The sequence below is a fragment of the Schistocerca americana genome, chromosome 3 (genome assembly GCF_021461395.2).
Source record: "Schistocerca americana isolate TAMUIC-IGC-003095 chromosome 3, iqSchAmer2.1, whole genome shotgun sequence".
Classification (NCBI taxonomy): domain Eukaryota; kingdom Metazoa; phylum Arthropoda; class Insecta; order Orthoptera; family Acrididae; genus Schistocerca; species Schistocerca americana.
This window is the reverse complement of record NC_060121.1, coordinates 729,014,497-729,042,143: the sequence shown is the minus strand read 5'-3', so window position 1 is coordinate 729,042,143 and position 27,647 is coordinate 729,014,497.

Here is a 27,647-nt window from a genome sequence, read left to right as displayed (position 1 = left end):
GTCATATAGAGAAAAACACAGATATTTTCTAAATGTGAATTAAGACGACATGGAAGTAAGGTCTGTGTTCATTTCCGCAACAAAAGTATGCTGATTATGGTTTGGAATGACTGGACAATGAGCTCTGCGTCTAGTTGTAATGTCATTTTTATTACTACCAGGCAAGTGAATTATTATTAGCCGAAAGACACGCTTCTGTCCGTAGAGACTGAATCATAATGTCTGTTGGCTTAGATTTTCAGGTGGACAGTAGCACATAGCTGAATATGGAGTCCAGAATTGAGACAAAGAGTACTGCAGTATCTTCTCAGTCCAGGAGTCATTGGTGGGTATCTTAATGTGAGTGGCACTGAAGAGTGAAGAGTAGAATATGTTTCCCATTGCAAATGACCGAAAATAGCCCAGGAGTAATCAGCGGGTGTTCTCAGTGTATTGGAAGTGAAGAAGGGAACTATGTTTTATATTGCAAGTTGTATGAAACAATTTGTGGTTCAAAATGGTTCAAATGGCTCTGAGCACTATGGGACTATTGAAGCTGGTGTCTAGAATGTATGACGCTACAGACATACCATCAGATTTTAGGAAAAAATTACCTCCACACAGTTCCAAACATGGCAAGAGCAGATAAGTGCGGGAACTAACACAGAAGCAGCTTAACAGCTAATCCATTCAAGTTTCTGTGAAGAATGATGTACAGAACTGAAAAGAAAACAGAGTCTTTTATATGACGTTAAGTTTGTGGCATCTGATAGTGGACGCAAATTTAAGAAAAATCAAGACACGTTAATAGAATTTAGTCGGCCGAAGTGGCTGAGCGGTTCTAGGCGCTTCAGTCTGGAACCGCGCGACCGCTACGGTCGCAGGTTCGAATCCTGCCTCGGGCATGGATGTGTGTGATGTTCTTAGGTTAGTTAGGTTTAAGTAGTTCTAAGTTCTAGGGACTGATGACCATAAATGTTAAGTGCCATAGTGCTCAGAGCCATTTGAACCATTTGTGTTCACCACGGATGGCAATGAACGCTCTACAACGTGCTCTGAGGCTGGATACAAGGTTGGTAAGGCGTCCCATTCGTCCACCAGCGCGCCTGACGACTTTTGGTTGGTAGTTGGTGTACGTGGACGAGCTGCAAAACTTCTTCCAACGTATCTAACACGTGCTCAATAGGTCCAGGTCCGGGGGTACAGGCAGGCCAATCCATTCGCCGATTATCCTGTCGCTCCTAGAGCTCCTCTACCTGCACAACTCGAGGTGGTCGCACATTGTCATCAATAAAAACGAAGTCATGCCGAATGCTCCCCTGAAAAGAGGCACATGGGAAAGGAGTACAGTGTCACTATGACCGGTGAGTGTACCTTGTTCAAAGATTTAGCGGTCAGTAGATCCATAAAATATGATGCCTTCACACAGCATAAAACCTGGACCACCAAAATGATCATGTTCGACAACATTCCTGGGTACATTATGTACTCTCGTATGACAATAGGAGGGAACTCTTAATTGTAATTATTGTATTTTGAATAAAAGTGTAATTTGTGTTCGTCTCATTGTGTACGCCTCTCACTTACCTTCTCTACCATACAGTAGCAGTTCTTTCTATGTTTGGTCCAATCTTCATCGAGCTTTGTCACTTGGCTTGGAAGTTAATTTCGTCCTGAAGTATTGCATTCCAGTGTAAAATCGTACTGATTAACGCAGTCCAGCCGGGTGTCGAATATTCAGTAGAAACGAAAATTACATCTGTACTACAGCTCAGCATTATAGGATCACGAATGTCAACAGTTTATAGAATAGGATCAGCAATCACCATGGCTTTTCACTAATAATTTTCGTTTCCTACAATAAAGTATCGCTGCTGAAGATTGTAAGTAATTTCAGAAAAACTTAACCAAAATATTATTCTGTAACGAACGGGAGCTCAATGCACATTTGAATACACCAAGATAATTTTTTTTTAAGAACTCTACAGCACCCTGTTCCAAGATTAGTGATGAATATTTGGTGATGAATATTTGGAACGCGGCACATTTTTAGGAGGTGTACGTCCGAGGGTGTCTCTGCAAGGGCCCTGAAGATGGGCCGGCCGCTGTGACCGAGCGGTTCTAGGCGCTTCAGTCCGGAACCGCGCTGCTGCTGCTGTCGCAGGTTCGAATGCTGCCTCGAGTATGGATGTGTGTGACGTCCTTAGGTTAGTTAGGTTTAAGTAGTTCTAAGTTCTAGGGAACTGATGACCTCAGATGTTAAGTCCCATAGTGCTTAGAGCCATTTTGAACCTGAAGAGCAGCACCCTTAGAGATCAGTGGCACGTAGACGATAATCTTCGCCCCCTTCTGTTCCCCTTCATGGCAAGCCATCCTGGGCTTATATTACCGCAAGATAATTCCCGCCTGTACAAGACGAGATTTTCTGCTGTTTATCTTCGTGCCTGTCGAACCCTACCTTGGCCAGCAAGGCCGCGGGATCACTTCCCAATTGAGAAAGTTTTGAAGATCATGGACAAGACCCTACAATTGTCTCTGAATTTTGACAATCTAATGTACCAGTTGGATAGAATTTGGCACAATATCCTTCAGAAGCACATCCAGCAACTCTATTAGTCAAAGCCAAGCCGAATAACTGCTCGCACAATGGCCAGCGGTGGACCAACGTGTTATTAACTTCCTCAATTTGTGAAGCTCTTCCTTTTGAAGAAATCATGGAATTGTTCTGAAATTGAAATCATTTGTTTGTTTGTAAATGTGCGTACATCTACGGGTTTACGTCCCATTAGGTTAATTTTTCCGCGGTGTTCCTTTGCTTCGAATGTATTAGGTAAGACAGCAGTAAGGAGGGAATTCGGAGACTCAGAGCTATAACAGTTCAGCGTGATAGTGAAACGGAGTTAATCAACGAATTCAAGTAAGAATCTTTAGAAGAAATGCAATGTTGTCATTGTCAAATTCTGTTGGACAAATTCAGAGAATCCGTATTCGAGGAGAATTCTGATACAGTTTTGTTGTCAACATTGCATTCGTCAGTTGTTAGCGAACTTTGAATGTGCAAGCAGAATTTTTTTTCGACTTCAGCCTCCGCTAACAACGAGAGAAAAAGCAGTGGCCTTTAGATCATATTCTTCCTTTCTTTTGCTTGTGCCTTGTCCTGCAGTTTTCGCAGGATCAGTATGGTTACAATCGGATTTGACAAAGTTAATTTGAAGGGGGATGGAATAAGTGTACCACAGCTGTCTGCGCCTAGTGTAAATCATGAAATAGTGCAAAAGTGTTTTCAAATGTCTGCGATACTCACCTAGTGGGATGTGGAAAACCGCCTAAAAACCACATACTGGCTGGTCGGCGCACCGGCCCACGTCGTTAATCCGCCAGGCGGATTCCATTTGGGGCCGGCGCGCCTACCCGAGTCCAGGAAGCAGCGCATCAGCGCTCTCGGCTAACCTGGCGGGTACAGTGGACTTCATATCATATGCACATGACAAAAAACACCGTTAGTAAATAGTGCGTCACATTTATAGAGAAAACTGTTATTAATCCATATAAAACGCGTCTGGTGAAAAACAGTCTTCAATTGCAGTAAACTTAAAACGAAAAAAGAGAACTAAAATATGGTAGCTGCAGCGGAACATGGCCATGTAAACAAACATACGATTGTACATCGTTCTTAGAGACCATTACAGGAAGAGATATTACGATTCATACCGAAGCCTCCAGGCAGACTGAATGGAGCAAAATGGAAGATCCACAATATCGGCACGAAGTACCCTCCGTCTACCTTTAGTTTTGTATATGTAGTCGTAGAATTAGAACAAAGAGCGTTCCGTGTTCAGAAACGGATATAATTACTGCATTAGTATTCTGCAGTTAAGAATAAATGTTGAAAGATATGTTGAGAAAGGCAAGGTTATACATCGATAACTGTAAATATGAAAAAGGACCTGTGAATGTAAGGTGGAGAAAGGTACTGGAAAAAGGCACAGTTCCACGAAGAAGTAGTACAATGTCTCAAACATACATATATCGAATGTACTATGAAAGTAGCAGAGACATACAAATATAAACGACTATGACGGAAACACGTGTAACAAAACAAGGCGTGCACATTTCCTGGATGGGAATTGGTATAGCACTCTCTGTCCTGTTATGCTATTGTCTTGTTGGTACTTTGTCCAACCTCCATTCTTCCTTTTTACCTCAAAAATTCCCTTCGGCATTGATTTTGTTACGGTTGCAGTAAAATTCACCAGCTACGACATAGTCGCATATATGAATAGTGATCCAATACTATCAAATGTTTTTTATTCCAGTCTATGATCACAATATCAATTCTTTCGACGAAAGAATTGATATTGTGATCATTGACTGGAATAAAAAACATTTGCAGTGAAATTGTCGCTCACTCTTCTCCTGTAGCTCTTTGCAGCTCACATACGGCCTCAAATTGCCTTACACTGAGATAAGGACGCCTTGCAAGTATTCCCCAAAGTTTTTCTGCGGGGTTCAAATACGGGCTACATGCAGGCCAGGGCAAGACATCAATATCATTACCTTCAAACCACTTTTTGGTTTAGCAGAAACGTACACAGATGCATTACATTGTTTGAACATAGACTTTTATCCCCGAGATCATCATATATTCTAACCAACTCTGTCTCTAGCATCTCAGTGTGCACGTCACAGATTATTCTAGTGTCCACCCAAGCAATAAGCAATGCGTAACTTACCATTACCGCAGAAGGCTGCCCAAATCGTTTCCACTTCCACCATCAAAATTTATGCTCATTCTTACCTGCTGCTCTGTTCTCAGATCATGCCGATAATACTGAAATCCACCCCGTCCATCTAAATTAATCTTCTTCTCATCACCGAAGAGCGCTTTATCCCACTGTGAAGTCCACAACATATGTTTCTCAGCAAACTCCAATTTAGCCTGTTTACGCTTGTGTAATAGAGCCGATCACTGCAGCTATTTCTTGAATGCAAAATGTTTGTCGTGTGACAAAATTTGTTGCACAGCTTTGGCAGTTAGTGTCAAATGTAACTCAGCAACAGGTTGACAAGAATAACAGTTTGTGACCGTTGCTTTGCTCAAAAGTAACGCTTTCTATGCCTCAGATAACTTCCTACTTTGCTCATATCTTCCGTTCTGTCCATCTAACGAAATTATTAATCTCTGTACTTGAATAGTTCAACTTCTTGGCAATTTGACCATTAGAGAATTCCATTTCCTTGTAAGTATCGATTTTTTTCTTTTTCATCACATGATAACTGTCTTCCGTGTGGAATTGTCACACTCATGGTTTATGTACACAACACGCACTGTCACTAACGGTGTCCATTCCCTAGCTGCAGTAAAGGAACGTAAGCACACATAACACCACACAGAACCGACTGCCTTCGTACTGAGTTTCACCCTCTACCACCTGAATTGTTGATATCTTGTTATATACTGTACTACTGACGTCAAATGCTATATCATTTGACTGCATCCGTCACTGTACTGGATTTCGTACTATCGCCTATACATTGCGCACAACTATTCCAACAGACAATGTTAAATTTCCTTCAAATGTTCTTATCTTTATACTGATTTCCACTACTTTGGGAGAAACAACAGACCGAATAAAAATCGGCATGGGAGCAATTAATGTGCCGCGTTACCAATGTAGCTTCGTCGCTTGATGGGTAATTATTAGAGTATTAATCCAAATCCCTGAGGCTAAAGCCGCAGTTGACCCTGGATCTTTTCGTGATTTCTGGATGTTTGCTCCTTTAGCAATGATCTGTTAACGTGCAAAAGCGAATTTGCACCATGATCGTAGCCCGCATCGTCTTCAGGCCCTTCTAAACTGTCTGACTAAGTCAGTTCAAATGAAGAAGGAAGGCAAGGGCATACCACTTCTAATAGAAGCAGGCATAGTAAAAGTGTCGTGGTCAAATCAACCTTGTGCATTATTTACTACACATAAAATAGCAGATTACATCCGAGGGAAGAAAATAAGATTACCGTCTCGTCGACAAGGAAGTAAACAGTCGTAACTCAGTGGGATAAGTACAGTAGAGGTAACTTACCATATTCGTATCGAAGATTATAAGGAAACCATGGAAAACCTTTTGAACTGAGATCCCTATGGAAGCCCCCCCCCCTCTCCTCTCCCCTCTTACTGGTTCAAATGGCTCTAAGGATTATGGGAATTAACATTTGAGGTCATCAGTCCCCTAGACTCAGAACTACTTAAGCCTAACTAACCTAAGGACATCACGCACATCTATGCCCGAGGCAGGATTCGAACCTGCGACCGTAAGACCTCTTACTGGTGTCAGATTTAGAGTTTCATCTGTAGAGCTAGATTATCGTTGTCACAGTCCGAGCAGGGTACAAGTGTGACTTAACGTGACAATCATTAACCCGAGAAGAACAGATCCAACAACAATAATCCATTCATTAAATGATTTTAAATGTGACTATCCTCACAAATCTAACTTCGCCCAAGCATTTCAGCGCTAGTTCAAAGCTATTGTCAAGGACTTCATATTAGACGTATTTTTAGGAGGGGGTCAAACCGTCGGTCGAAGATGTGCTAACAACGCCTTTCGAAGTCTTCTTGACATGTCACCATGAGCTGTGTCAGTGTACCGGCTACACAGATGTTGCAGGAATCCAGGACTGCGGATGTACAAGTACCTGTGATACTGAAACGCTAGTAACAAGTATTATTTTCCACGATACTCAGTGAGAGCACTCTTTGAACAAAGTGCGTAACATTTATTGCAACAGCAGAATCGGAGTTTTCCTCCGTATATTGCAGAAATGTTTAAAGATTTCCACAGGGTAATGTATGTTAAATGGAACGATGAAGTCCATGAACAGACGGATGGCATAACTATGGGGAGCCGCTTAAGCCTGCTTATAGCGAATTTCCTTGTGGGGTAGCCGCGCGGTCCAAGGCCTTTTATCAGGGTTCGCGCAGCTCTCCCGTCAGAGGTTCGAGTCCTCCCTCGGGCATGGACGTGTGTGTTGTCCTTAGGATGATTTAGTTTAAGTTACAATAAGTAGTGTGTAAGCTTAGGAACCGATGACCTCAGCCGGCCGCTGGTGGCCGAGCGGTTCTGGCGCTACAGTCTGGAACCGCGCGACCGCTACGGTCGCAGGTTCGAATCCTGCCTCGGGCATGGATGTGTGTGTTGTCCTTAGGTTAGTTAGGTTTAAGTAGTTCTAAGTTCTGGGGGACTTATGACCTCAGTAGTTGCGTCCCATAGTGCTCAGAGCCATTTGAACCATTTTTTTTTGAACCGATGACCTCAGCAGTTTGGTCCCATAAGATCTTACCATAAATTTTCTTATGAAAGAATTCGAGGAGTAGGCATATGAAACTTCTAACAAAAACTCGAATATTTGGTTCCACTGCGAAGATGATACTTTGTGGCATAACAGAGAGGAACTAGGTCGTTTTCACAAGCATCTCAACGGGATTAATCCGAATATTCAGTTTACCATGGAGGAGGAGGCAGGTGGAAGATTAAATTTTCTTGATGCGCTAGTTTTCAAGAAAGATGGTAGCTTAGACCACACAGTTTACCGAAAGCACGCACGTAGACCGTTACCTACATGGAGGATCGAACCACTATTCACAACAAAAGTGAGACATCATAGAAACTTTGGGGGATGAAACAAGGAACATTTGCGAACCAGAGCTGCTTGACATGGAACTAAAACATCTCATTAATGCATTACTGAAGAGTGATTATTCATCCGATGAGGTAACCCTGTGCAAAAATCATAGCAGTGCGCAAGCGCCTGTGAAATCGGAAGTATTCCTGCCTTTCGTTGACGACGTTACTGGACACAAAGGAAAAATCTTGACAAAATGAAACATTGCGGAAATTTACAAACCCACCTGGAAGATACAGGATCACCTAAAATTGGCTAAGGATGCTCGCAAACCGCTGGAAAAGGAGGAATTTAAAGGATTCCGTGTGGTTGTGGTGATGTGTACGTGGGTACTATAAAAAAGAAGGTTCGAAAAACGACTAGAAGAGCACAAGGGCAACTGTAGAATGTGAGAGATCGAAAAATCATCTGTTGCGGATCATGTTTTGCAGACAAGAGAACACAACGTTCATTTTAATAGGACTCAGATACTGGCAGACACAAGTGGACGGAAGGCTATACAGAGAGGCCGTAGAGACTGTTAAAAACCCGAAGAATTTCAGTAGGACGGGGGAGGAGGTCGTAAAATTGAATGACATCTGGCTCTCGGTGCTGAATAAGATGCGTATGAGCCTTCCTCCTTGGGATGACAGCAACAACGAACGACGGCAACAGACAATGGCCAATTGTGCCTCTCTCACGCCACTACTCGGGAGCAAGCGTAATGAATTTTGCTGCAGTCGGTAGTAAGCTAGAGTGTGAACCGGACACATCTTGGGTTTTAATGCGAAATCCATCCCACCACGGCATAACAGCCTGAAATATTTTATTAACTGTGACGTTTCCGGCCACGAAAGTTTACATTTTACAATTCATCCCTCTCTCTTTTCCGTGGCTAAAATGGTGAAGCATTGCTTTTATGCACATGTGCTCAACATGTATGTATAGACTATTTTTCAATTTTTAAAATCTTCGTTTAGTTACATGATTGGTGAAACTGAATTTTTAAATCTTCTTTTATTTATATGGTTGGTAAAAATACTATGACAAAGTAAGAATATCATGACAAAGTAAGAATAGCGAGACGCCACCGACCACGATTCATTTGAGACGCCGGACGCTGAAACCAGTATGCAGTGCTAATAAATGCTATGTTTTCAGTAGCCTACTAGTAAATTAGATTCTAAGAAGAATTAATGATAGTAGTAGAAACATTGTCATAAGCGTTCGGAAGTTAATCGTAATCATGAAGTGATAACATTCATTCTGAACACATCACCGGAAGGGGTACAAAACATAGAAAAGCTTCATTATCATAAAACGATGCCCAGATCAAGTAATTAGAAAAGCTTCCATAAATACATATGTTTTAATACCAGAGTTAACAGAATGCATGTCCTTCTCTGATAAGCTGCACTACTGATTTTAACTTGGGATCTCCGTCTTGTTTTAACTGATGACACGAAAAACGTGGTGCGTTCTTTGAAATTCTGCTTGTTGTTAAAACTCCTCCTTAATCTTCAAAGGTTGTGGCTATGATGTATTTGCAGAGTGACTTTATTAGGATAATAACTGGCCAGTTGCACGTCACCGTAACGGAGCAGCTTGATAAATGAGGTACGTTGCCGCCGTATAAGAGTGGTCAGTGTGACATGTCGTGTAGGACATGGATGATTAATGAGTTTAAGTGCGCATGCGTGTTGATACCACTGGTGGTAACAACCGCCAATGTAAAATCTTTCGGAATGGAAGTGTGTAAGATAGGTAATGTTCAAAGCAACTGAAATTAACGAAAACAACAAATCCACTGGTACACGGCTTCTGTGCCTGATTGCCTTGGGATCAGAAGAACTAGGACAACATGATATTGAACGTCATTCGTGACCCAACCAACTTTAAATTGCATTTATTAAACATTGTATTCAGATAATACAGAACATTGATCTTTCCTTTGAAACAATTGTAGGAGACATTAACACTGTTTGTGATCGAATATTAAACAGTCATACAAAATTGCGACAATATTAATCCTTGATTTAAAACAAGTTACTTAAAGAGGTCAATACGTGTCTGAACAAATAATCAAATTTCAGTGCTCGTTTTCAGGAATGTTATTAGAAATCATCAACTCTGGTTTTAAAACAAAGTGTTCAGAGACATCTACACTTGCCCAAACGAATTATTAAACATCAAAGTTTGGATTAGAGAAAATTTCTAGTAAAGCGGCATCTTAACAGGAGGGAAAGCATTCACACATATAACAAACTCTGCTTATGAACAAGCCACCCCTTGGCTGATATTAGGGGCATAAAGCCAATACTGAGACAGTCTGCATTGCTGCCAAATTTATTCAAGATGGCGGACCCTCCCCCACCTCGTCTCTGGGGGGTAGATGTGGCAATGTCACACCAATGACATCACCTGATGACAACACCTGCTGATGTGACCTCCTCCCTCACTTTTCCATGGCCTCCATCCCCCTCCCCTCTCACTCCCCTCCACTACTTGGAAAATCGTGGGAAAAGTAGTGACAGATCCACATTCAGTGGCTAGTTCGCAAAAGCGCCAACAGGGGGAGCTCAAAATAGTGATGTCTCAAATGAAAAAGAGATGTTGGGAGCCAATAGGAACATTGTATTCTCCATAGGAACATTGCATTCTCCCAGAAATTGGTGGGAGTGCTACATCAGGCCAAATGATCAGAGCTTGAGGGTATATAATGTGACACAGTAGGGCCTCGCTTTCACTTGTAGTCAGTCAGTGGAAGAAGAAGAACCAACAAGAGTCAGAAGCAGCAGCAGCCGAGGTCCACTGTCGCCACACTGCAGATTAGGAAGAATAAGAAAAGTAAGTATCGAATATTACATCTTTGTCTGTACCTATTATTATCATTATTCTTGTTATCGTATGTTTAGGTCTTGGTCCTGCTTGTGATAGTTCTTCCTTCTTGGTCAGTAGCCTTCAAACTGTCAAGCCCTGCAGAAGTGACTGCCAATGTGCTAGGACCAGCATTGAGCTCCAGTGTGTCAGCACCTGCAGCGGCCTACAACTTGTCTGGGCCTGCAGCGAGCATGTGTGGTCCTGTAGTGCAGCTGGTCAACACGCTGGAGCAGAATAAGGAACTGCTAATATCTGTTCCACTCTTGATTTGTATGATGAAAACACCTGGTCTATCCCCGACTCGCAGAATTATGCAGCTCGTGGTTGTAAATAGCACAATGCAGGTTAGCCTGTTCCATCCATCGATTTGTATGATGAAGACGCCCAGCCTATCCCCACTGCGTAGAACAGTGGAGGCATACAAGAGATTTACTGCATGTATACCTCTAAACTGCTTATGGGATACTTTGAAGAATGTAGCGAACTGCTTTGGATACCTAACAGGAACTTACTCTGGTACGGAGTGCAATGCATAACAACTTATATATTCAAGGTGTTCAACAGGAGAGTAAGATCAACATCAATAAAATAATATGGAAAATGCCACACATCACTGTATCGGATGAGCAATGTTTGGAGCTTTTGAAAGCTCTGAATGCCAGTGTATTTCTACCATTAACTTTCTGTTCATGGGAGGTTCTTGAGTACCCAGTGATACCGACTGCAAGCAGACACATGTGGGCTATTAAAACCTCACTTCAATTGGTGGCTCCCACATTCATCACATTTGCGTTTCAGGCAAGTAGAAGAGAGAATGTAGCGATTCCGCCAAATTTGACAACCGCAGGTTAACTAATACCAGATTATACGTGGATTCAGAATTCTATCTGTATGTTAATTTAGATCTGCAATGAGATGAAAATGTGTAAGTTTGGCATCTGGCATGTATACTAATTTCTGTGCTTCTCACTATGAAGACAAAGGATTTATACTCACACCATGGAAATTCAAGGAGCTGGTGCCAATCGTTGTAAAACACTGCTCAGAAGAGAATTAGTAATTAAACCTAGACCTACAGATGTACGAACTGAATTTGAATCTGCAGCAAATTTCCCAGAACACACTGCAGTATGTGCTCTACTTCTACAAGACCATATGTTTAACTATCGCCTCTTCACTGGTGCTGTGCAGCCAGCTGTAGAAATGAACAAGTGCTGTGCCATACCCAGAACATTTCACAATCGCATCTCAAGGTGTGAACATCATTGCAGTCGTTCAGGGTTTCTATGATAACGAATGCAAACAGTTCATATTTAAAGATGTTGCTTTCATAGCACTTAACGGAAGATGCTGCTATGATAGAGACATTCTCAGTGAGTGTTGCATCGCTGAGACCTTTCAGAGATGTGAAGTGTTCTAAAACATTGGGGAGTGCAAAGTGGTTAACACGATTCTATCATGAAATTCACTAGGATGATCTGGTGACATTGCTTCGATTATTCGAATACACAGATACCATCAGCTGCGTCAAAGCGAGAAGATCACATAGATGCATCGAATCTTCGAGGGCGCAGCTATTCAACACCTGGGTGCTCTGCTATCCGTTGACTCAGGGATGAGAAAAAAAACTGTGTCAGAATAGTGCTGTGTCTGCTTATGAAAATGTAAAATTACTTTGAAGTTTGTTGATAAATAAAGGAATTTTTGCCTCGCATTCTGTGTGCTTTTTTCACAATGTAATTTTACCCAGATACCATGTCTGCAGTTCTCCACAAGAACTAGAGTTATAATTCTAGACATGTTTGCTGTATGTCTCTGGAAGCAGACATGGTCACAAGCCACCTGCTCTCACAACGAAACATGTGCTGCATGATGGGCATACCTCCATGCAACCACGCAGTTCACCCAACAGCAGCACTAGCTGAGAGTATTTTTACAATTTTCAGTTGCACTGTTTAAGAATATTTTACAATTTTCAGCAATACTGGTTGAGAATATTTACAATTTTCAGTAGCACCAGTTGAAAGTATTTACGAGCCAACCCAACAGTAGTGCTGGTCAAGAGTATGTTTAGATTGGTTGGAAGTAGGTGAAATCTAAACACTAGACTGTACACAACTTCCTTTTTTCCCCTGAAGGGTTATTTACAATTCATGCACGGTTTGCAAATATACATTTACAACTGCACATAGTATACAAAAACCTACAAATGATGTGGATATATATATTTATTTACACATACCCACACACATGTTTACACCAAAAATATCTACACTCATAAACAGGTTATACTATTTCTGCATACATAAACTATTCACAACCACTATCACACACACTCTCACTCTCTCTCTCTCTCTCATTCAGACACCGTTATCATCACGTAAATAGTGTCAGTATGGGTGAGTTTCAGTCCTGTCATCACAAATGTCTCCTTTATTATCATAGCCGACAAACTGATTTTAGACTGCAGCTCAGTGCACAACTCATGCCCTTGAGACCAAATATTAGTTTTCAGCACAATGTGCTGCGGTGGAACACCACAGACACTTCTGTACAACCACTGCAAGCAGTCTTCAAGCTCAAACGCCCTTAAAGCCATACAACACACGCCATTCGTACGCCTCTGGGTGATGGCTCAAATGGCTCTAAGCACTATGGGACTTAACTTCTGAGGTCATCAGTCCCCTAGAACTTAGAACTACTTAAACCTAACTAACCTAAGGACGTCACACACACCCATGCCCGAGGCAGGATTCGAACCTGCAACCGTAGCGGTCGCGCGGTTCCAGACTGTAGCGCCTAGAACCGCTCCGCCACTCCGGCCGGCTGGGTGATGGCACCTTGCAGTGACTGATATGCGTACATTTTGGGTCTTAGACCCGCAAACTTCACAGTGGATGACCATTTCGCACCGTCTTTCATTAGACTAATAATCTTCTCGTTCTGTGGAACAATACCATAAGGATTATTGGCTATGTGTGAGGCTGCGCGGGATAGCCGTGCGTTCTAGGGCGTCTTGTCACGGTTCGCGCGGCTCCCCCCGTCGTAGGTTCGAGTCCTCCCTCGGGCATGGGTGTGTGTGTTGTTCTTATCGTAAGTTAGTTTAAGCCTAGGGACGATGACCTCAGCAGTTTGGTCCCATAGTCCTTACCACAAATTTCAATTTGCGATGTGTGAAGATGTGTCGAGTTCTTCACTGTAGCAAGTAATTACTTTGTATGCATCACAGCTTTTCACCTGTAGATAAAGCTATCTGTATCCATATAAAGTAACTTAGGATCAGCGATATGAGGTTTTGCGAACTTTTAATGGAATCAGTACATTGGAATTTCGATAGATACGAGGGCGGTTCAGAAAGTAGCCTTCGGTTGATTTAAAAAAATACACCAAGTTAAATAAAAATATTTTAATATATACATCTTACAACTACATCTTTGCACTATTTTTCTACGTAGTCTCCATAACGATTGAGGCACTTATCGTATCTCTTCCCAAGCTTTGAAATTCCTTCTGCATAAAAATCACCCGCTTGTGCCTGGAGCCAGCCTGTGACTGCATCTTTGAGCTCTTCGTCGTCATCAAACCGCTGTGACCCGAGCCATTTCTTCAAATGCATGAAGAGGTGATAATCACTTGGCGCCAGGTCTGGGCTGTAAGGTGGATGGTTGATAACGTCCCACTTGAAGGACTCAAGAAGGGCCGTTGTTCTGCGAGCAGAGGGCGTTATCGTGCAAAAAAACGATACCGGAAGTCAGCATACCACGGCGTTTGTTCTGTATAGCCCGTCGTAACTTTTTTATTGTTTCACAGTACACGTCTTGATTTATGGTCGTACCACGTTCCATGAATTCAACCAACAACGCCCCTTTGGCATCCCAAAACACCGTTGCCATCAGTTTTCTGGCAGAAAAATCTTGCGAGGCTTTTCTTGGTTTGGTAGGCGAATTTGAATGTGCCCACATCTTTGATTGTTCTTTTGTCTCAGGGTTCACGTACTTAATCCAGGTTTCGTCACCGGTCACGATTCTGTTTAACAATGGTTCTCCTTCGTCCTCATAACGTGACAGAAAGTCTAATGCAGAGGCCATTCTTTGAGTTTTGTGGTGGTCGGTAAGAATTTTGGGCACCCATCGTGCACAGAACTTACGGTAACCCAATCTTGCTGTCACTATCTCGTACAAGAGAGTCTTAGAAATCTGTGGAAAACCAGTAGACAACTCCGACATTGAGAAACGTCGATTTTCACGAACTGTTGCATCAACTGTCTGAACGAGTTCGTCAGTCACCAATGATGGTCTACCACTCTTCTCTTCATCATGAACGTTTTCTCGTCCACTTTTAAATAAACGTACCCATTCACGGACAACTCCTTCACTCATAACTCTTGGTCCGTACACGGCACAAAGCTCACGATGAATAGCTGCTGCAGAATATCCTTTGGCTGTAAAAAACCTTATGACAGCACGCACTTCACATTTGGCGGGGTTTTCAATTGCAGCACACATTTCAAACTGCCACAAAAACTAAACTAGCGCAGGTACGACGTTCACTCGACCACGGCTTGATGCCGACTGACCTGTTGAGTGCGTGAACGCACAGATGGCGTCGCTATTCCCCCCACAACCCGCACTGTGACCAATCGGAGGTTACTTTCTGAACCGCCCTCGTATAACACGCACAACCCCACAAAGAAATTCATTAACTCTACTGCAGTCTTCGACTTCTCCACAGCAAGTAAGTTCTTGCTGAAGATAGTGGCCTGTTTGAAATTTGGTCTGGAGACCCATTTTCTTACGCCCTATCGCCGAGCCCAACATGACCTTATAAAAATTTGGCGATGTTTCCACAAATTTTCCGTTGTCTAGCCGAAAATTGCATTATTCATCAATTTCTAAATATGTTTTTCGAAATGACTTTTGGCAGATTCACTCTGATTCGTATTCAAATCAAAAAGCTTCTTCAGCCAGAGTGACTTCTTGAAGGAGGTAACACAGGCAACTGCAATTAACTCTATCCTATATCGAGACACTGCTGGAAGTTTCTGTAATGCATGATGTATCTCTGCTTATCCCGCAGCATTTATGCAACTTGGGGAACTAGTTGCTCTGGACATAGTGGCAAATCGGTTTGTTCATCATGCAGACTATTAGGGTATGCTAGGTCTATCTCCAGAACATACTCTACACCAGAATCAGCTGCCATACATTCTTGTCATTATTGCATTCGTTTTCGAGCACCCATCGAAACACGCTAATCGTTAGCGACTGTTGCTCGAATCAAAGGATGTGTTGAACCTCTCTCCCTACGTGGGTTATTCGTCTTGGCGTGTCTACGCCCACTTTGGCTATGTGCCTCCATGTATCCCTCACTCGAAGTAAAGAAGCATGTCAGCATTGGCCAAAAGCTCGTTGTTGACTTTCGTTTTCTTGAGCGAGGCATCGCAAGACAACCTTAGTGCTGTGTAATAGAAGGCAGGATCTAGAGAATATGTGCCTATGAATACATCCAGAATTTCTCGAAAACATCCGCCAGTAAATGCATATCTTTGTCCATGCATATTCATCGAAATTTGGGATATTAAACTCCTGCCAAACATTCGAAGCATGCTGGTACCCTGCATCCGATATGGCATCACCTGTAAGGGTATTGGAAAATGCAGCAATGTCACGTAGTCTGGTTGTGTTGAGTTTCCCCATACAATCCAGATACTCGTATGGGAATTTCCCCCCTTCTTGTCACAAGCTGAAACTTTGCGCCATTGAGATGTACACCTCAGGTGATATGCATTTCCTCCAGAAGCAGGGTTTCAACAAGTTTCTGGAGTGGTGCCTGCATAGAGCGTAGCGAATCCAGGAAGCAGAGCGTAATTCTAGGCGTCATTCGTTTGGCGAATGAGATATATTTCTTGACGCTATCAGGTAGGATACTGTAATAAGTGCTCTGGGTGCATCTTATAGTTTCTCTTGAAAGCTAGGAGTGACAACACAAAGCAATACCGATCTTCACTTTTGACATTAATACATGCCTTTTGTCATTAACTATATCATCGGTAAGCCTGATGTAGCAGGACTCTCCATTGATTGAATCATGGACATGCATATGGATTTTGAGGTATATTAGCTGAGTGCTTTACTTGAGCCTCTGACCTGCATCTCAGAAAACCTTTCTCATATAGCACTCAAGGTGAAATCTTCAAACCACATAGCAACTGAGGTGCACCACGATACCACTCCATTTGCCCCTAAATGGTGGTCTCCTCTGTAGCACCTCCTCATTTGGCAGGATACGTGAGCTTGCAGCAGAGTAGTACACTGCACTGAATGGAGGGGTAGGCAAGTGGGCTCTCTCTCTGTCAGTGAATGGCATGATTTCAGAAACCCTACTGAGTTTTTGTCCCCCATGATGGGCTCTCAATTCACAAGAATGAGATTTGCTCACTCATCAAAAGTGTCCCCAATCACCACATAGCTTAGCTCTGGCATGGTATCAATAACCTGGTGCAGATCACTATTAGGATGGGAGAGGGAACTGCTGCCACTCAGTGACACACTACGAGTACCACTGGGTAGTGTGGGTTATCATAGGCGAGGCTCTCCACATCATCCCAATGCAAACAACCAGGCCGTGGAGAAGCTGTGCATTGAGGCACAATGGTGAGACCCTCACCAGAGATGCTGGGCTGCTGCTGCAGTGGTGAGCAGGGCAAAGAGCAGGCCGCTGCAGGGACGATGGGGCACTTACAACCGATTGCACTGTGGCAGGTGACATCCACACCTGTCAGAATGGTGTAGCACCCACGGTGATGGTGGGTGTGCTGGCAGTGTCTAGGGCGGTGACAGCGGCATGGCAGTGGCAGGGGTAGCATAGGTGGTGAAGGCAGCAGTGGCAGTAGTGGTGGGATGCAGAGGCAGCAGTAGAGGTGGCGGCGACTGTGGCTGACGTTCGCACAACAGCTAGTGGTATCCAGGCAGGTGAGGCATGCCTCACAGATGCGCATTTCACTTTCACCTGCCTTGGTAGCTGCATCAAAGCGTACTGTGATGGCGCAACTGTCAAGGGGTTGACTTGACACACATGTGAAAGAAAGATAATTATGGAAGTAATCACGCACCTCCTCTTCTTGTCATGCCAACACCAGCTCCCCGAGATCCTCGGCGACTGCTGCCTTCCATGCCAGTATCTACTCGTGGAGCTGAAACTCCATGTCTTCTGGAGAAGCTGTAAAACAAAAAAAAAAAGACTGGTAACACTCACTTCCGAGTTTTTCATAACACAAAGGCACATGCTGGTAAAAACAATTACGCTACGAAATATATACTTACAAGACTGCTCTAAGAGCCATGCAGCCTCATTAGCCTGCCACAGCAATTCAGTCTCCACTAGCCAATCGATCTGAGTCAGCATGTGCACTGTAACAAAAAGAAGACTGTTTTGATGAGGTACTTTTTTTTATCTGAAATACACTACAAACTCTAAATTCACTGTATCGAGGAATACGCTACATAATTCGACCATGTGACTTGAAATGCAGCTTAATCTGAAATATTCTGATTTCATTTTATCGAGAAATATACTACAAAAATTCAGCCACATGGCTTTAAATGCAGTATAAATATGTATCAAACGCAGAAACATGTGCTACACACTGAAAGACATCACTAAATATTAACATGCAGTTTGAAATACAAAGGACTTTGAACACACTTGCTACTACTAAATTGGGTTTAACGGGAAATACAGTAAATTTGTACATATACTACACAACTACTACTAACACACTTGTTACTGCTAAATTCGCTTTAATAAAGAATATACGACAAAATTCAACCACATGGTTTGAAATACAACATAGACAGCTATCGAACACAGAAATGAACTACGATCAGTAATATACTACTGAATCTGAAACGTGATTAGAAGTGCATAAAAATACGAACACACCTGCCGCTACTAAATTTGGTTTAACATGAATATACCACTACGAATCCTGTACGCTAATAATGTGTACTTATACGGCTGCAGTGATGCTACCTCTGATGCATTTCAGTGTGGAGACTGTTCTTCCACATGTGAAAGGTGCTGTTCCTGCTGCTACTGTTGGCATCTTACTTCTTCCAGTTGCTGAGCTAAGGCAGCTAGTGTCTCCGGCATGAACGCTGCAACGCCAAAGAAACTTTAGATAGCGAAATTCGAACAGATGGTCTGGCATGCATCGGAAATTATACTACGACACTTGTTGTTATATGCGTTTCAACTAGAAATATACAACTAAACTTGAAAACGTGGTTTGAAATGCAATGAAATATGTAGTACAAACACACTGCTGTGACGCTACCTCTGATGCATTTCAGTGTGGAGACTGTTCTTCCACATGTGAAAGGTGCTGTTCCTGCTGCTACTGTTGGCATCTTACTTCTTCCAGTTGCTGAGCTAAGGCAGCTAGTGTCTCCGGCATGAATGCTGCAACGACAAAGAAACTTTAGATAGCGAAATTCGAACACATGGTCTGGCATACATCGGAAAATATACTACGACACTTGTTGTTACATGCATTTCAACTAGAAATATACAACTAAACTTGAAAATGTGGTTTGAAATGCAATGAAATACGTAGTACAAACACACTGCTGTGACGCTGCCTCTGATGCATTTCAGTGTGGAGACTGTTCTTCCACATGTGAAAGGTGCTGTTCCTGCTGCTACTGTTGGCATCTTACTTCTTCCAGTTGCTGAGCTAAGGCAGCTAGTGTCTCCGGCATGAACGCGGCAACGCCATAGAAACTTTAGATAGCGAAATTCGAACAGATGGTCTGGCATGCATCGGAAATTATACTACGACACTTGTTGTTATATGCGTTTCAACTAGAAATATACAACTAAACTTGAAAACGTGGTTTGAAATGCAATGAAATATGTAGTACAAACACACTGCTGTGACGCTACCTCTGATGCATTTCAGTGTGGAGACTGTTCTTCCACATGTGAAAGGTGCTGTTCCTGCTGCTACTGTTGGCATCTTACTTCTTCCAGTTGCTGAGCTAAGGCAGCTAGTGTCTCCGGCATGAATGCTGCAACGACAAAGAAACTTTAGATAGCGAAATTCGAACACATGGTCTGGCATACATCGGAAAATATACTACGACACTTGTTGTTACATGCATTTCAACTAGAAATATACAACTAAACTTGAAAATGTGGTTTGAAATGCAATGAAATATGTAGTACAAACACACTGCTGTGAAGCTACCTCTGATGCATTTCGGTGTGGAGACTGTTCTTCCACATGTGAAAGGTGCTGTTCCTGCTGCTACTGTTGGCATCTTACTTCTTCCAGCTGCTGAGCTAAGGCAGCTAGTGTCTCCGGCATGAACGCTGCAATGACAAAGAAACTTTAGATAGCGAAATTCGAACACATGGTCTGGCATGCATCGGAAATTATACTACGACACTTGTTGTCATATGCGTTTCAACTAGAAATATACAACTAAGCTTGAAAACGTGGTTTGAAATGCAATGAAATATGTAGTACAAACACACTGCTGTGACGCTACCTCTGATGCATTTCAGTGTGGAGACTGTTCTTCCACATGTGAAAGGTGCTGTTCCTGCTGCTACTGTTGGCATCTTACTTCTTCCAGTTGCTGAGCTAAGGCAGCTAGTGTCTCCGTCATGAATGCTGCAACGACAAAGAAACTTTGTTATATGCGTTTCAACTAGAAATATACAACTAAGCTTGAAAACGTGGTTTGAAATGCAATGAAATATGTAGTACAAACACACAGCTGTGACGCTACCTCTGATGCATTTCAGTGTGGAGACTGTTCTTCCACATGTGAAAGGTGCTGTTCCTGCTGCTACTGTTGGCATCTTACTTCTTCCAGCTGCTGAGCTAAGGCAGCTAGTGTCTCCGGCATGAACGCTGCAACGACAAAGAAACTTTAGATAGCGAAATTCGAACACATGGTCTGGCATGCATCGGAAATTATACTACGACACTTGTTGTTATATGCGTTTCAAATAGAAATATACAACTAAACTTGAAAACGTGGTTTGAAATGCAATGAAATATGTAGTACAAACACACTGCTGTGACGCTACCTCTGATGCATTTCAGTGTGGAGACTGTTCTTCCACATGTGAAAGGTGCTGTTCCTGCTGCTAGTGTTGGCATCTTACTTCTTCCAGTTGCTGAGCTAAGGCAGCTAGTGTCTCCGGCATGAATGCTGCAACGACAAAGAAACTTTAGATAGCGAAATTCGAACACATGGTCTGGCATACATCGGAAAATATACTACGACACTTGTTGTTACATGCATTTCAAATAGAAATATACAACTAAACTTGAAAATGTGGTTTGAAATGCAATGAAATATGTAGTACAAACACACTGCTGTGACGCTGCCTCTGATGCATTTCAGTGTGGAGACTGTTCTTCCACATGTGAAAGGTGCTGTTCCTGCTGCTACTGTTGGCATCTTACTTCTTCCAGTTGCTGAGCTAAGGCAGCTAGTGTCTCCGGCATGAATGCTGCAACGACAAAGAAACTTTAGATAGCGAAATTCGAACACATGGTCTGGCATACATCGGAAAATATACTACGACACTTGTTGTTACATGCATTTCAAATAGAAATATACAACTAAACTTGAAAATGTGGTTTGAAATGCAATGAAATATGTAGTACAAACACACTGCTGTGACGCTGCCTCTGATGCATTTCAGTTTGGAGACTGTTCTTCCACATGTGAAAGGTGCTGTTCCTGCTGCTACTGTTGGCATCTTACTTCTTCCAGTTGCTGAGCTAAGGCAGCTAGTGTCTCCGGCATGAACGCTGCAATGACAAAGAAACTTTAGATAGCGAAATTCGAACAGATGGTCTGGCATGCATCGGAAATTATACTACGACACTTGTTGTTATATGCGTTTCAACTAGAAATATACAACTAAGCTTGAAAACGTGGTTTGATATGCAGTGAAATATGTAGTACAAACACACTGCTGTGACGCTACCTCTGATGCATTTAAGTGTGGAGACTGTTCTTCCACATGTGAAAGGTGCTGCTCCTGCTGCTACTGTTGGCATCTTACTTCTTCCAGTTGCTGAGCTAAGGCAGCTAGTGTCTCCGGCATGAACGCTGCAACGCCAAAGAAACTTTAGATAGCGAAATTCGAACAGATGGTCTGGCATGCATCGGAAATTATACTACGACACTTGTTGTTATATGCGTTTCAACTAGAAATATACAACTAAACTTGAAAACGTGGTTTGAAATGCAATGAAATATGTAGTACAAACACACTGCTGTGACGCTACCTCTGATGCATTTCAGTGTGGAGACTGTTCTTCCACATGTGAAAGGTGCTGTTCCTGCTGCTACTGTTGGCATCTTACTTCTTCCAGTTGCTGAGCTAAGGCAGCTAGTGTCTCCGGCATGAACGCTGCAACGCCAAAGAAACTTTAGATAGCGAAATTCGAACAGATGGTCTGGCATGCATCGGAAATTATACTACGACACTTGTTGTTATATGCGTTTCAACTAGAAATATACAACTAAACTTGAAAACGTGGTTTGAAATGCAATGAAATATGTAGTACAAACACACTGCTGTGACGCTACCTCTGATGCATTTCAGTGTGGAGACTGTTCTTCCACATGTGAAAGGTGCTGTTCCTGCTGCTACTGTTGGCATCTTACTTCTTCCAGTTGCTGAGCTAAGGCAGCTAGTGTCTCCGGCATGAATGCTGCAACGACAAAGAAACTTTAGATAGCGAAATTCGAACACATGGTCTGGCATACATCGGAAAATATACTACGACACTTGTTGTTACATGCATTTCAACTAGAAATATACAACTAAACTTGAAAATGTGGTTTGAAATGCAATGAAATATGTAGTACAAACACACTGCTGTGACGCTACCTCTGATGCATTTCGGTGTGGAGACTGTTCTTCCACATGTGAAAGGTGCTGTTCCTGCTGCTACTGTTGGCATCTTACTTCTTCCAGCTGCTGAGCTAAGGCAGCTAGTGTCTCCGGCATGAACGCTGCAACGACAAAGAAACTTTAGATAGCGAAATTCGAACACATGGTCTGGCATGCATCGGAAATTATACTACGACACTTGTTGTCATATGCGTTTCAACTAGAAATATACAACTAAGCTTGAAAACGTGGTTTGAAATGCAATGAAATATGTAGTACAAACACACTGCTGTGACGCTACCTCTGATGCATTTCAGTGTGGAGACTGTTCTTCCACATGTGAAAGGTGCTGTTCCTGCTGCTAGTGTTGGCATCTTACTTCTTCCAGTTGCTGAGCTAAGGCAGCTAGTGTCTCCGGCATGAATGCTGCAACGACAAAGAAACTTTGTTATATGCGTTTCAACTAGAAATATACAACTAAGCTTGAAAACGTGGTTTGATATGCAGTGAAATATGTAGTACAAACACACTGCTGTGACGCTACCTCTGATGCATTTAAGTGTGGAGACTGTTCTTCCACATGTGAAAGGTGCTGCTCCTGCTGCTACTGTTGGCATCTTACTTCTTCCAGTTGCTGAGCTAAGGCAGCTAGTGTCTCCGGCATGAACGCTGCAACGCCAAAGAAACTTTAGATAGCGAAATTCGAACAGATGGTCTGGCATGCATCGGAAATTATACTACGACACTTGTTGTTATATGCGTTTCAACTAGAAATATACAACTAAACTTGAAAACGTGGTTTGAAATGCAATGAAATATGTAGTACAAACACACTGCTGTGACGCTACCTCTGATGCATTTCAGTGTGGAGACTGTTCTTCCACATGTGAAAGGTGCTGTTCCTGCTGCTACTGTTGGCATCTTACTTCTTCCAGTTGCTGAGCTAAGGCAGCTAGTGTCTCCGGCATGAATGCTGCAACGACAAAGAAACTTTAGATAGCGAAATTCGAACACATGGTCTGGCATACATCGGAAAATATACTACGACACTTGTTGTTACATGCATTTCAACTAGAAATATACAACTAAACTTGAAAATGTGGTTTGAAATGCAATGAAATATGTAGTACAAACACACTGCTGTGAAGCTACCTCTGATGCATTTCAGTGTGGAGACTGTTCTTCCACATGTGAAAGGTGCTGTTCCTGCTGCTAGTGTTGGCATCTTACTTCTTCCAGTTGCTGAGCTAAGGCAGCTAGTGTCTCCGGCATGAATGCTGCAACGACAAAGAAACTTTAGATAGCGAAATTCGAACACATGGTCTGGCATACATCGGAAAATATACTACGACACTTGTTGTTACATGCATTTCAAATAGAAATATACAACTAAACTTGAAAATGTGGTTTGAAATGCAATGAAATATGTAGTACAAACACACTGCTGTGACGCTGCCTCTGATGCATTTCAGTGTGGAGACTGTTCTTCCACATGTGAAAGGTGCTGTTCCTGCTGCTACTGTTGGCATCTTACTTCTTCCAGTTGCTGAGCTAAGGCAGCTAGTGTCTCCGTCATGAATGCTGCAACGACAAAGAAACTTTGTTATATGCGTTTCAACTAGAAATATACAACTAAGCTTGAAAACGTGGTTTGAAATGCAATGAAATACGTAGTACAAACACACTGCTGTGACGCTGCCTCTGATGCATTTCAGTGTGGAGACTGTTCTTCCACATGTGAAAGGTGCTGTTCCTGCTGCTACTGTTGGCATCTTACTTCTTCCAGCTGCTGAGCTAAGGCAGCTAGTGTCTCCGGCATGAACGCTGCAACGACAAAGAAACTTTAGATAGCGAAATTCGAACACATGGTCTGGCATGCATCGGAAATTATACTACGACACTTGTTGTTATATGCGTTTCAAATAGAAATATACAACTAAACTTGAAAACGTGGTTTGAAATGCAATGAAATATGTAGTACAAACACACTGCTGTGACGCTACCTCTGATGCATTTCAGTGTGGAGACTGTTCTTCCACATGTGAAAGGTGCTGTTCCTGCTGCTAGTGTTGGCATCTTACTTCTTCCAGTTGCTGAGCTAAGGCAGCTAGTGCCTCCGGCATGAATGCTGCAACGACAAAGAAACTTTAGATAGCGAAATTCGAACACATGGTCTGGCATACATCGGAAAATATACTACGACACTTGTTGTTACATGCATTTCAAATAGAAATATACAACTAAACTTGAAAATGTGGTTTGAAATGCAATGAAATATGTAGTACAAACACACTGCTGTGACGCTGCCTCTGATGCATTTCAGTGTGGAGACTGTTCTTCCACATGTGAAAGGTGCTGTTCCTGCTGCTACTGTTGGCATCTTACTTCTTCCAGTTGCTGAGCTAAGGCAGCTAGTGTCTCCGGCATGAATGCTGCAACGACAAAGAAACTTTAGATAGCGAAATTCGAACACATGGTCTGGCATACATCGGAAAATATACTACGACACTTGTTGTTACATGCATTTCAAATAGAAATATACAACTAAACTTGAAAATGTGGTTTGAAATGCAATGAAATATGTAGTACAAACACACTGCTGTGACGCTGCCTCTGATGCATTTCAGTTTGGAGACTGTTCTTCCACATGTGAAAGGTGCTGTTCCTGCTGCTACTGTTGGCATCTTACTTCTTCCAGTTGCTGAGCTAAGGCAGCTAGTGTCTCCGGCATGAACGCTGCAATGACAAAGAAACTTTAGATAGCGAAATTCGAACAGATGGTCTGGCATGCATCGGAAATTATACTACGACACTTGTTGTTATATGCGTTTCAACTAGAAATATACAACTAAGCTTGAAAACGTGGTTTGATATGCAGTGAAATATGTAGTACAAACACACTGCTGTGACGCTACCTCTGATGCATTTAAGTGTGGAGACTGTTCTTCCACATGTGAAAGGTGCTGCTCCTGCTGCTACTGTTGGCATCTTACTTCTTCCAGTTGCTGAGCTAAGGCAGCTAGTGTCTCCGGCATGAACGCTGCAACGCCAAAGAAACTTTAGATAGCGAAATTCGAACAGATGGTCTGGCATGCATCGGAAATTATACTACGACACTTGTTGTTATATGCGTTTCAACTAGAAATATACAACTAAACTTGAAAACGTGGTTTGAAATGCAATGAAATATGTAGTACAAACACACTGCTGTGACGCTACCTCTGATGCATTTCAGTGTGGAGACTGTTCTTCCACATGTGAAAGGTGCTGTTCCTGCTGCTACTGTTGGCATCTTACTTCTTCCAGTTGCTGAGCTAAGGCAGCTAGTGTCTCCGGCATGAACGCTGCAACGCCAAAGAAACTTTAGATAGCGAAATTCGAACAGATGGTCTGGCATGCATCGGAAATTATACTACGACACTTGTTGTTATATGCGTTTCAACTAGAAATATACAACTAAACTTGAAAACGTGGTTTGAAATGCAATGAAATATGTAGTACAAACACACTGCTGTGACGCTACCTCTGATGCATTTCAGTGTGGAGACTGTTCTTCCACATGTGAAAGGTGCTGTTCCTGCTGCTACTGTTGGCATCTTACTTCTTCCAGTTGCTGAGCTAAGGCAGCTAGTGTCTCCGGCATGAACGCTGCAACGACAAAGAAACTTTAGATAGCGAAATTCGAACACATGGTCTGGCATACATCGGAAAATATACTACGACACTTGTTGTTACATGCATTTCAACTAGAAATATACAACTAAACTTGAAAATGTGGTTTGAAATGCAATGAAATATGTAGTACAAACACACTGCTGTGACGCTACCTCTGATGCATTTCGGTGTGGAGACTGTTCTTCCACATGTGAAAGGTGCTGTTCCTGCTGCTACTGTTGGCATCTTACTTCTTCCAGTTGCTGAGCTAAGGCAGCTAGTGTCTCCGGCATGAATGCTGCAACGACAAAGAAACTTTAGATAGCGAAATTCGAACACATGGTCTGGCATACATCGGAAAATATACTACGACACTTGTTGTTACATGCATTTCAACTAGAAATATACAACTAAACTTGAAAATGTGGTTTGAAATGCAATGAAATATGTAGTACAAACACACTGCTGTGACGCTACCTCTGATGCATTTCGGTGTGGAGACTGTTCTTCCACATGTGAAAGGTGCTGTTCCTGCTGCTACTGTTGGCATCTTACTTCTTCCAGTTGCTGAGCTAAGGCAGCTAGTGTCTCCGGCATGAACGCTGCAACGACAAAGAAACTTTAGATAGCGAAATTCGAACAGATGGTCTGGCATGCATCGGAAATTATACTACGACACTTGTTGTTATATGCGTTTCAACTAGAAATATACAACTAAACTTGAAAACGTGGTTTGAAATGCAATGAAATATGTAGTACAAACACACTGCTGTGACGCTACCTCTGATGCATTTCAGTGTGGAGACTGTTCTTCCACATGTGAAAGGTGCTGTTCCTGCTGCTACTGTTGGCATCTTACTTCTTCCAGTTGCTGAGCTAAGGCAGCTAGTGTCTCCGGCATGAACGCTGCAACGACAAAGAAACTTTAGATAGCGAAATTCGAACAGATGGTCTGGCATGCATCGGAAATTATACTACGACACTTGTTGTTATATGCGTTTCAACTAGAAATATACAACTAAACTTGAAAACGTGGTTTGAAATGCAATGAAATATGTAGTACAAACACACTGCTGTGACGCTACCTCTGATGCATTTCAGTGTGGAGACTGTTCTTCCACATGTGAAAGGTGCTGTTCCTGCTGCTACTGTTGGCATCTTACTTCTTCCAGTTGCTGAGCTAAGGCAGCTAGTGTCTCCGGCATGAATGCTGCAACGACAAAGAAACTTTAGATAGCGAAATTCGAACACATGGTCTGGCATACATCGGAAAATATACTACGACACTTGTTGTTACATGCATTTCAACTAGAAATATACAACTAAACTTGAAAATGTGGTTTGAAATGCAATGAAATATGTAGTACAAACACACTGCTGTGACGCTACCTCTGATGCATTTCGGTGTGGAGACTGTTCTTCCACATGTGAAAGGTGCTGTTCCTGCTGCTACTGTTGGCATCTTACTTCTTCCAGCTGCTGAGCTAAGGCAGCTAGTGTCTCCGGCATGAACGCTGCAACGACAAAGAAACTTTAGATAGCGAAATTC